General features: G+C 44.5%; 1 long non-coding RNA gene across 1 annotated transcript; it reads left to right on the top strand.

Annotated features, from left to right (window-relative positions):
* The first annotated feature begins 246 nt into the window (after positions 1-246).
* Positions 247-9,618, top strand: LOC117084430. Its single transcript, XR_004437449.1, has 4 exons — positions 247-406; positions 768-931; positions 9,129-9,249; positions 9,493-9,618. It is a non-coding gene; the product is annotated as an uncharacterized LOC117084430 (long non-coding RNA).
* Positions 9,619-10,344: the final 726 nt, after the last annotated feature.

Raw genomic sequence — 10,344 nt, 5'->3', positions numbered from 1 at the left:
TATTGTGGGTTTTTCATTATAAGCTTATGCTTAGAAATCCTTAAACAGGCTGGTCGTGGTGGCTCATGCCTGTAATCCCAGCACTTTGGGAGGCTGAGGCAGGAGGATCACCTGAGGCCAGGAGTTCAAGACCAGTCTGGGCAACATAGCAAGATCTCATCTCTACAAAAAATTTTTAAAAATTAGCTAGGTATGGTGGTGCACACCCATGCTAGCTACTCGGAAGGTGGTGGTAGGAGGATCACTTGAGCCCAAGAGTTTGAGGGTACAGTGAGCTATGACGGCACCACTGCACTGCAGCCTGGGCAACACAGCAAGACCCTGCCTCTAAAAAGAAAAAAGAAAAGAAAAAATCCTGAAGCAGTTATGTTGAAAAAACCAAGCACTGAATTGTCCTAGTTTAAAGGTAACAATCCTGTTTCTGGAAGCGGGGAACCTGATGGCAAAGGCATATTCTGGGTGACCTGAATCCAGATGCCCCCATTCTGGAGTAGATGCTCCTTTCAGGGGGAATTACTTGGGGGTTCGGAGTCTCTGTGGGGCAGTTTCCTTGAGGTGTTTACTTTCTCCTCAGGTCTTCAGAGTCAGGCTGAAGAATGAACCCGTCTAGGGGTTTATATAAGGAAGAGGAGAATCTATGAGGAAGAACATAGGGAGTTTTTTTTTTTTAAAGAAAAAAATACATATATATGTGTGTGTGTGTATATATATATATATATGTTGTCATTCATTCAACTGACATTTATGGAAGCCCAATTGCATTCCAGGCATTGAAAAATACAGAATCCCTGTCCTCCCATAGAAGCTCACAGTCTACTGAGGGAGAAACAGATAAAGATGCAATTATAATCCAAGGTGAAGAGTGCAAAGGCAGAGGCACACAGAGGGTGCCAGGGAGCTCCAGGAAAGTCCCAACCCCTGCCAGACACAGGTAAGCACTAGGGTTGTGCAACTACGCCTATGAGCACTCCAACTTCCCAGTACCAACAGGTCTCAAGAACCTCTTTCTGGCCAGGCTCGGTGGCTCATGCCTGTAATCCCAGCACTTTGGGAGGCCAAGGTGAGGGGATCACCTGGATGTCAGGAGTTTGAGACCAGCCTGCCCAACATGGTGAAGCCCTGTCTCTACTAAAATTACAAAACTTAGCCAGGTGTGGTGGCGGGCACCTGTAGTCCCAGCTACTCAGAAGGCTGAGGCAGAAGAATTGCTTGAACCCGGGAGGCGGAGGTTGCAATTAGACGAGATGGCGCCATTGCACTCTGGAGTGGGAGACAGAGCAAGACTCCGTTTCAAAAATAAAAAAAAACCTCCTTGAGTTTGGTTTTTTAACATTGTGACTTTTAAAATCAGAAAGACCTCAGAATGTTCACCCTGTAATTTAACTTAGCTCACATAACTGACAATTTACTAATGTTTTGGGAAATGAATAGAAAATTAAGCCATCTGATTAGATTTTTGCTTTTTTAGCATGAATATGAAATGCTCATTTTCTGGAGCACTCGAGTCTCTTTGATGCTTTAATGATTACAAAAATCCCAAGGATTTTAATATATACAATTTTCATTTAACTAAATAAATATGACCTCAGAATGTAGCTTCCAATTCTAAATCCCAGAAGGCTTAAAGCTGTTAGCAAAAAGGCAGTGAGGAGGAGGTGGGCCTGGAGGGAGGAGGGCCTGTCCCAGGCTCTGCCTGCGGCCACACCCTACACTCTGGCACACTGGCCCCACCGCCCCCCGACAGAGGGCATTTGGCTTCTCTGCTGAAAGACAGTCATTCCTGAGTGTTGCACTGGCGAGCTGGCTTTTATCTCAGGGTACATAATAAGCTGTGATTTCATTCCTCTTAATAGCTGTCTAGTAACATCTAAAACAATGAAAGTCACTATATTTTGCAACATTTTTCATGTCTTGACCAATACATAGGCTCACTTTTTTTTTTTTTAATGTGAATGAATTACTGAATAGGTAGATAGACAGATGGACTTGAGTTTTTAGGTAAGGAGGGAAAAGGAACCTATGAGGCAGGTGTCAGGGTCACTGAACCTGAGAAAAATTTGGGGGAATCACAGGGCAGCATGTGAGTACCAAATGTCTAGAGGAAACATGAGGACTAACAACAAAAAATCCAGAGGAGAGAGAAAGAGAAAGGAAGTAGGACACAGACCACAAAACAGATTCAATAATGTATCATAAATCTCCACATACCCATCATCTGCTCCAGCAGTATGTATAAAATATAAACTCATCTTAAATTACATAGAGATTACATTCTCGGAGCACCTCCAGAACACATAACCTTGCAATTTTTTGTTGTTGTTATTTGCTAGAGATTTCACCAATCTTGCTTCAGCTATTATCACCCCCTAATTTTTTTCCCAGAGTGCTTTGAAGCAGATCCCTGATATCACATCCTATTGCCCATAGCTACTTAAGTAGAAATCTCTAGCAAATACAGACCCCTTTTATAAAACAAGAAAAAATTGCAAGGTTATGTTTTCTGTTCTGGAGGTGCTCAGAGAATGTAATCTCTATGTAATTTAAAGATTATTTTATATAATCTGGAAGATGAAAAGGAAAATGTATGCACAAGAATGTTCATAGTTTTACTTGTAGCTGTCCCCAAGCTGAAAGGGGCGATACACTAAAGCTAACAGCAGAGGAAGGGTCATAAATTATGAAACAGCCACTTGATGTGATGTCATGCGTTCATGAACATTTTTAGTTGTAAGGACTAGGAAGCCACACTCACTGCTGCGGGAGTCCCAGAGCGTGGCCTTGCTGCCCTGCAGAGCTAGAATCTAAAGCATGTGACACCACCCCCCAGCCACACCTGATTGGACCAATGTGTGTCCACCTGAGCCAGCCACAGCCAATCCACAGGCTGAACAGAAACCTCTGACTTCTATGGCCTCAAGGGAGGGAAAAGAAATTGAGCTCAAGCCTGTAATCCCAGCACTTTGGGAGGCCGAGACGGGCGGATCACGAGGTCAGGAGATCGAGACCATCCTGGCTGACACGGTGAAACCCCGTCTCTACTAAAAAATACAAAAAACTAGCCGGGCGAGGTGGCGGGCGCCTGTAGTCCCAGCTACTCGGGAGGCTGAGGCAGGAGAATGGCGTAAACCCGGAAGGCGGAGCTTGCAGTGAGCTGAGATCCGGCCACTGCACTCCAGCCTGGGTGACAAAGCCAGACTCGGTGTCAAAAAAAAAAAAAAAAAGAAATTGAGACAATCAAATAAGGGTTTGACTTTAAGCAGTCTGGAAAGAAGATCATTAAAAGCTCTGGTACTGTAAGGTCATGTCGTTTGTAGTGGCCACTACTGGCCATGCACTACTGAAGTGATGTGTGCAGAGCAGAAACGCAGGATAAGCAGAGATCCCTCCGCCCACCCAATGCCCCCGACAGAGCAGCTTCAGTAGCTGTTGGCTCTCCCTGTCCTAGCACCAGTTCCTGGGGAGCTTAGCCAGCTTAGGTGCCTGTCCTTGGTTTCTGTAAGATTAGGCACGTACACACAACTATTTTCTGAGACAATTTAACTTGACTGAGTAAATGTTCCTGCAACCAAAATAGTCCTCAGACAAAAGCGGTCACAATGTAATATTGAGTGAAAGACAGAACGTTGCATTTTAACTATGCTGTATTTATAGCCTCATGAAATGGCATAAAATTAAGAACTAAAAGTGAAGAGAGAAAATGAAGGCAATTAATGTGTTAGAGTGGTGGAATCATGGATAATTTTCCCCCTTTTATAGTTCTGCTGCTGCTACTTGGAGTGGAGGCCCTAAGACTTCAGACTCTAAAACCTCCTTCTAGTTCAGCCTGATCCTCTTGTAAGTCAGGTGTCCAAAGAAATAAGCTTGGCCGGGCGCGGTGGCTCAAGCCTGTAATCCCAGCACTTTGGGAGGCCGAGACGGGCGGATCACGAGGTCAGGAGATCGAGACCATCCTGGCTAACACGGTGAAACCCCGTCTCTACTAAAAAAAATACAAAAAATTAGCCGGGCGAGATGGCGGGCGCCTGTAGTCCCAGCTACTCGGGAGGCTGAGGCGAGAGAATGGCGTAAATCCAGGAGGCGGAGCTTGCAGTGAGCTGAGATCCGGCCACTGCACTCCAGCCTGGGCGACAGAGCGAGACTCCGTCTCAAAAAAAAAAAAAAAAGAAAGAAATAAGCTGCTTCTTCCAGCAACTACCTCAGACTGTGAGACCTTTCTGGACTATTGTCCTATTCCACCACATCCACAGAACAACTGAGATGTACTAGTTTGTGAATATAGGATGTGTTGTAGTTTAAAATTTCTCTATTAAAGCAGTCTTTATTTACTACCAAAAAGGTTCTCTATACACTTTTCTAGGAGACATTAAGAAAGATATTAAGTAATCTAGAAAGTTTTTATTTTTTTAAATTTTATTTACTTATTATTTTTTTGAGATGGAGTTTCGCTCTTGTTGCCCAGGCTGGAATGCAGTGGTGTGATCCCGCCTCACTGCAACCTCCGCCTCCCAGGTTCAAGCGATTCTCCTGCTTCAGAGTCCCGAGTAGCTGGGATTACAGGCATGTGCCACCACGGCCAGTTAATTTTTGTATTTTTAGTAGAGACAGGGTTTCACCGTGTTGGCCAGGCTGGTCTTGAACTCCTGATCTCAGGCGATCCACCTGCCTCGGCCTCCCAAAGTGCTGGGATTACAGATGTGAGCCACTGTGCCCGGCTGAAAGTTTTTATTTTTATATTTGTGTAAACATTGCTTTATTTTATAACAGATTTCCACCCCAGAAGCAATCATTTTCACCTTGGTAGTGAGAAACTACTACAGTTTGTTAGATTTGTTAAATGTGGTCAACTTTCATGCTGCAATCAGTGTTTCCAGTAAACACAACATTCAAATAGGCTCAAGAGTTCCCTAACATTTTCCAGCAGAGTAAGGCGATCTGAACTAATCATTGGAAATGCTAAGGAGCAGTGTGGTGGGAGGTACTGGGAGTGGGCCCAGCGCTAGCCCTGACCCCACTTATTAGCCACTCACTCTACCAGATTTCTCTAGCAACTCTTCCAGGTCAAACACTTAGTCTTACGGTTTTGTACATGAAAAATAAGGTGAGGGCCGGCGCGGTGGCTCAAGCCTGTAATCCTAGCACTTTGGGAGGCCGAGATGGGCGGATCACGAGGTCAGGAGATCGAGACCATCCTGACTAACACGGTGAAACCCCGTCTCTACTAAAAACTACAAAAACTAGCCGGGCGAGGTGGCGGCGCCTGTAGTCCCAGCTACTCGGGAGGCTGAGGCAGGAGAATGGCGTGAACCCGGGAGGCGGAGCTTGCAGTGAGCTGAGATCCGGCCACAGCACTCCAGCCTGGGTGACAGCGCGAGACTCCGTCTCAAAAAAAAAAAAAAAAAAAAAAAAAAAAGAAAAATAAGGTGAGATTTTGCCGACAAAGAGGGAATCTTACATCATTTTTAGGGACAATAAGCCACAGACTTATTTATAAGACCAACCCTGTAGATTGTTTTGTGTCTTTCTAAACCTTACCAATGCACATGTTATTTTGCAGTCAAATGTTCTACCCCCAAGCTATGCCCCCACTTAATTATTTTGATGTATATCTGGCTCCTTGGGGATACGTATATTTTACTCACATTCCATATTATAGTCTATAAATGCACAAAAGTACTGTATTTTATTCTCTGGAGTTTTCCTAGTATGCTAATTATAATTAAAATATTAAAAAGCCAACCTTCAGCATCTCCAGTACACCCAGAGATCCAGGAGGAACAACAACTCATTGAATTACAAAGTGACTCTCTCAGTGAACAAGGTTGGAAGAATTGGGAAAAGAGCTATCAAAGCTGGAGCGTAATACATGTAATAAACTCTATCCCAAAGCTCTTAGTCTGAGGGTGCTGTAGTCCTACTGCTGCCTCTGGGTATCTGTAGAGGGGAAGGTGCTCAGCTTCTGCTTAGAGACTTTCTGTGATCCCTGATTGACACGCATCCTCCTGGCTGGGCATCTCAGTCCTCCCCACCCAACTTGCCTGCCCTCTTCTCCCATGGCTCCTGCTCAGGCAGCCATTTTTGGTTCTCAACCAAAGCATGTCGCAATTATCTGGAGGGGAAATATATCAGTTCCTTGGGAAGACATCCTAGAATGGGGAGACAGAGGGCAAAAGGTTGCAAAATATTCTCCAGGGTGATTCAAATCTGCTTTCCTGACTTGACTGAGAAATGCTGCTTTTTCAAAGAAAACTAATGACCACTGCCCGTGCCTCCCCTTTCTGTACCTTTCGTACACATCATCCTTTTGTTGAAATGTCCTGCTGCCAAAATCCAACCCACATCTGCTCTGTTGCAGAGTAGTTTGGCAAAAACTAGTAAAGCTGAGGATGACCTAGTAATTCTCTTCTCTGGTAAACATCCTAGACACACTTCTGCACATAAGCACAAGAAGACACATACAAAAATGTTCACTGCAGCACTGTTTGAAAGACAGAAAAACCAAAAACAACCTAAATGTCCATTAACAGAAGAACTGATTTAGAAATTGTAGGCTGGGTACAGTGGCTCATGCCTGTAATCCCAGCACTTTGGGAGGCCCAGGTGGGCAGTTTACTTGAGGCCAGGAGTTCCAGACCAGCCTGGCCAAAATGGCGAAACCCCGTCTCTACTAAAAATACGAAAATTAGCTGGGCATGGTGGCGCACACCTGTAATCCCAGCTACTCGGGAGGCTGAGGCAGGAGAATCACTGGAACCTGGGAGGTGGAGGTGGCAGTGAGCCGAGATCGCACCACTGCACTGCAGCCTGGGCGACAGGGAAAAACTCCGTCCCCAAAAAAAAAAAAATTGTAGCATGCACACATGTGTGCAGGTATGCATACACACCATGGAAAACTAGAGAAAACTAGAGCTACATATATCAACATATATAATCTATAAAATATATTGAGCAAAAAGCAATATACAGGATACAGTATGAATATATAAAATGACATTATTTCAGAATACATAAATATGCAGTAAAGTACAATGAAATGCAGGAAATAATAAATGCCAAATTCAAGATCCTGGTTCCCTCCAGAGAGTGGAGGGAGAGGGTTGCAGCTGGGTAGAGAAACACCAGTGGCTTTCATTGCATGGGTAACTGTGTTAGTTTCTGTGGCTGCTGTGACAAATAACCACAAATTCAGTGGTTTAAAGCACCTGAAATGTATTCTCTCATAGTTCTGGAGGCCAGAAGTCCAAAACCAGTAGCACTGGGCTGAAATGAAGGTGTGGGCAGGACTGTGGAGGCTCTAGGGGAGAATCTGTTCCTTAATTCTTCCAACTTTTGATGTTTTGGTGGCTGCTGGCATTCCTTGGTTTGAGGCGACAACACTCCAATCTTCAAATCTGCTTGTCTTCACATGGCGTGTGTGTGTGTATGTGTATGTGTGTGTGTGTGTGTGTGTGTGTGCGCGCTGTGTGAAATCTTCTGCCTATCCCCAAAAGAATACATATAAATTACATTTAGGGCCCACCTGGATAATCCAGGATAATCTCCCTACTTCAAAAGCCTTAACTCCGCCGGGCGTAGTGGCTCACGCCTGTAATCCCAGCACTTTAGGAGTCTGAGGCAGGTGGATCACTTGAGGTCAGAAGTTTGAGACCAGCCTGGCCAACATGGTGAAACCCCATCTCTACTAAAAATACAAAAATTAACTGGCCATGGTGGTGCATGCCTGTAATCCCAGCTACTCAGGAGGCTGAGGCAGGAGAATTGCTTGAATCCAGGAGGTAGAGGTTGCTGTGAGCCAAGAACGCACCACTGCACCACTGCACTCCAGCCTGGGCGACAGAGCGTGACTCCATCTCAAAGGAAAAAAAAAAAAAGCCTTCACTCAATCATATCTGCCATGACATTTTTTCCAAATTTAACATTTCCAGGCTTCAGAGATGAGGACCTGGTAGCTTTGGAAGAGCATTTTTCAGCCTATCACAGTAATATTTTCTTAAGCTGAGAGGTAGGTAATAGAAGATATGTGACTTCCCACTTGGGCCCAGCAGAATGACTCCTGCAATAGCCAGAAGAAGGGGGGTCACTCTGCCATCAATGAGGTGGTGACCTGAGGATACACCATCAACATTCACAGGTGTGTCCACGGAGTGGGCTTCAAGAAGAATGCCCCTCAGGCACTCAAGAGAGATCCAGAAATCTGCCATGATGGAGATGGGGACTCCAGATGTATGCACTAATACTAGGCTCAACAAATATTGGGTGAAAGGAAGGGCCCTACCACATCCATGTTTATCATGCAGAAAACATCATGAGGTGAAGGTTCACCAAACAAACTCTATACTTTGGTTTAACTATGTACCTGTTACCACTTTCAAAAATCTATAGACAGTCAATGTGGGTGAGAGCCAACCACTGATTGTCAAATAAAGTGATAAAATCATATACACACAAAAAGACATAGAATCACGGCCCTTTACCTTTTTTTTTTGAGACGGGGTCTCATTCTGTTGCCCAGGCTGGTGTGTAATGGTGCAATCATAGCTCACTGCATCCTCTGCCTCCCGGGGTCAAGTGATTCTCCCACCTTGGCCTTCCGAGTAGCCGGGACCACAGATGCGTGCCACTATGCCCAGCTAACTTTTGTAGTTCTTTGTAGAGATGAGGTTTCGCCATGCTGCCCAGGCTGGTCTCGAACTCCTGGGGCTCCAGCAATCTACCTGTCTCAGCCTCCCTAAATGCTCGGATTACAAGCGTGAGCCACTGTGTCCAATCTCATGGCCCCTTACTTTGAATAACAGTTGTCTATGACTATATCTTAACGCAGATACAGACTGTGAACCTTTCATAGAAAAAGAGGTCTCCATACCCCTGAATCTAAAATAAAACTTTTTTTAAAAAAGAAAAAGAGGTCTCCAGGAGGCTGAAGGGCAGTGTAATGTGGGTAACTCAGTAGGAAGGTTAGAAGACTACGTGTCATGCTCTAAAAGTAGAGTGTATGAATTTGTCATTTCAGACGTAGGACAATTCTGGATAAAATGAGATCCAGGGCCTAACACCTATAACCTGACTTTTGCCATTTTGAGATTTTTTTTGTGTGAGTCTTTTTTAAGATGTTAAATTACGTTTCTAAACAGTGGTATCCTCCTCCAAACATTCACATTAGCAAGAAACCTGAAGATCAAAAATCAAAAAACCCTTTCAGAACCAAGTGGATTGGATACCAACTTCTAGCAAAATTCCAAGAATTGTGGACAGGTCAGTGGACAAAAATTCCCTTCATATTAGCTAGGCAGCCACCAGCTCCACCTGCTGTTAATCCAAGCCTTCTGTTTCCCACCCCTCCCGGGCCAAAATTACTGCCAGTGCCCTATGAGTCAGTTCTGTCCCCAGGAAGTGACCCCAGGGCTCAGGTGCTGTCCTGGACAGCACTGGAGGAAGCAAATGGCCACTCCTTTGTCATTACAGTTCACTAAGTAGGTGTTTGTTCTTTGCCTGCAGCCTGGTCCCAGCAGGACTGGTGAGAGCTCATGTGTGCACCAGAGTCAGAGTACACCCTGTGTCCTCCCTCCCCAAACGGCGGAGTGGTTGCTAATGACAATGACCAACCTTACTGGAAGATGCTGTGAAAATCCACAAAACTGAAGCTGACATCTGTGGCATTTTGCTTAAGGGCATTTTGTCAACAAAGCATACTGTGCACTAGAAACAATCTAGGTGGGTCATTTGCACCTGTAAATTACTAATAAAAATAATAACATCTCAAACTTGGCAGGCTTAGAGGCTGAGATTGCTGGCATTTCATTTGTCAAGTCTCAGCTCAGATGGCATCTCAGAGGCATCTGCCTAAAAGTGATTGCCCCAGTTACCTTCCATCCTGTCACACTTTTTAATCTCTTTCTTATCATTTTTCATAATCTGCAATGATTTTGTGTTTGCTTATGTATTTGTGGTCCATCTCTCCCACTAGGAGGTAGGCTCTCTGGAAAAAAAAAAAGATCCTGCTTTTTTGGTACCCTCTTATATCCTCAGACCTAGGACAATTCCTGGCATGTATTTAAGTACTCAATAAATATTTATTGAATAAATGAGTGGGTCAATGAACAAATTAATGTACAAATGCAGAGGCTGAATATAGATGTCCCAGGGCCCAGAAAGAATCAGCTACAGAGGTGAAAACAGGACCCAGATAAAAATGTTTTATATTTATGTGCCTCAACATATCTGGCTACGATTGCTTCCCCATTGGCTATATCTGGTATGTTCCCACAACTGAAACCGGAATATCACAGGCACATTCATTCATTTTCCAACTGGGGAGACTGAAGCCCAGCAAAGTGAAATGACTTAAGT

This window comes from Trachypithecus francoisi, unplaced genomic scaffold, assembly GCF_009764315.1.
Source record: "Trachypithecus francoisi isolate TF-2019V2 unplaced genomic scaffold, Tfra_2.0 Lachesis_group0, whole genome shotgun sequence".
In the NCBI taxonomy this organism is placed as follows: Eukaryota; Metazoa; Chordata; class Mammalia; order Primates; family Cercopithecidae; genus Trachypithecus; species Trachypithecus francoisi.
Note: the sequence above shows the minus strand (reverse complement) of the source record. Positions and strands in the feature narration are given on the sequence as shown.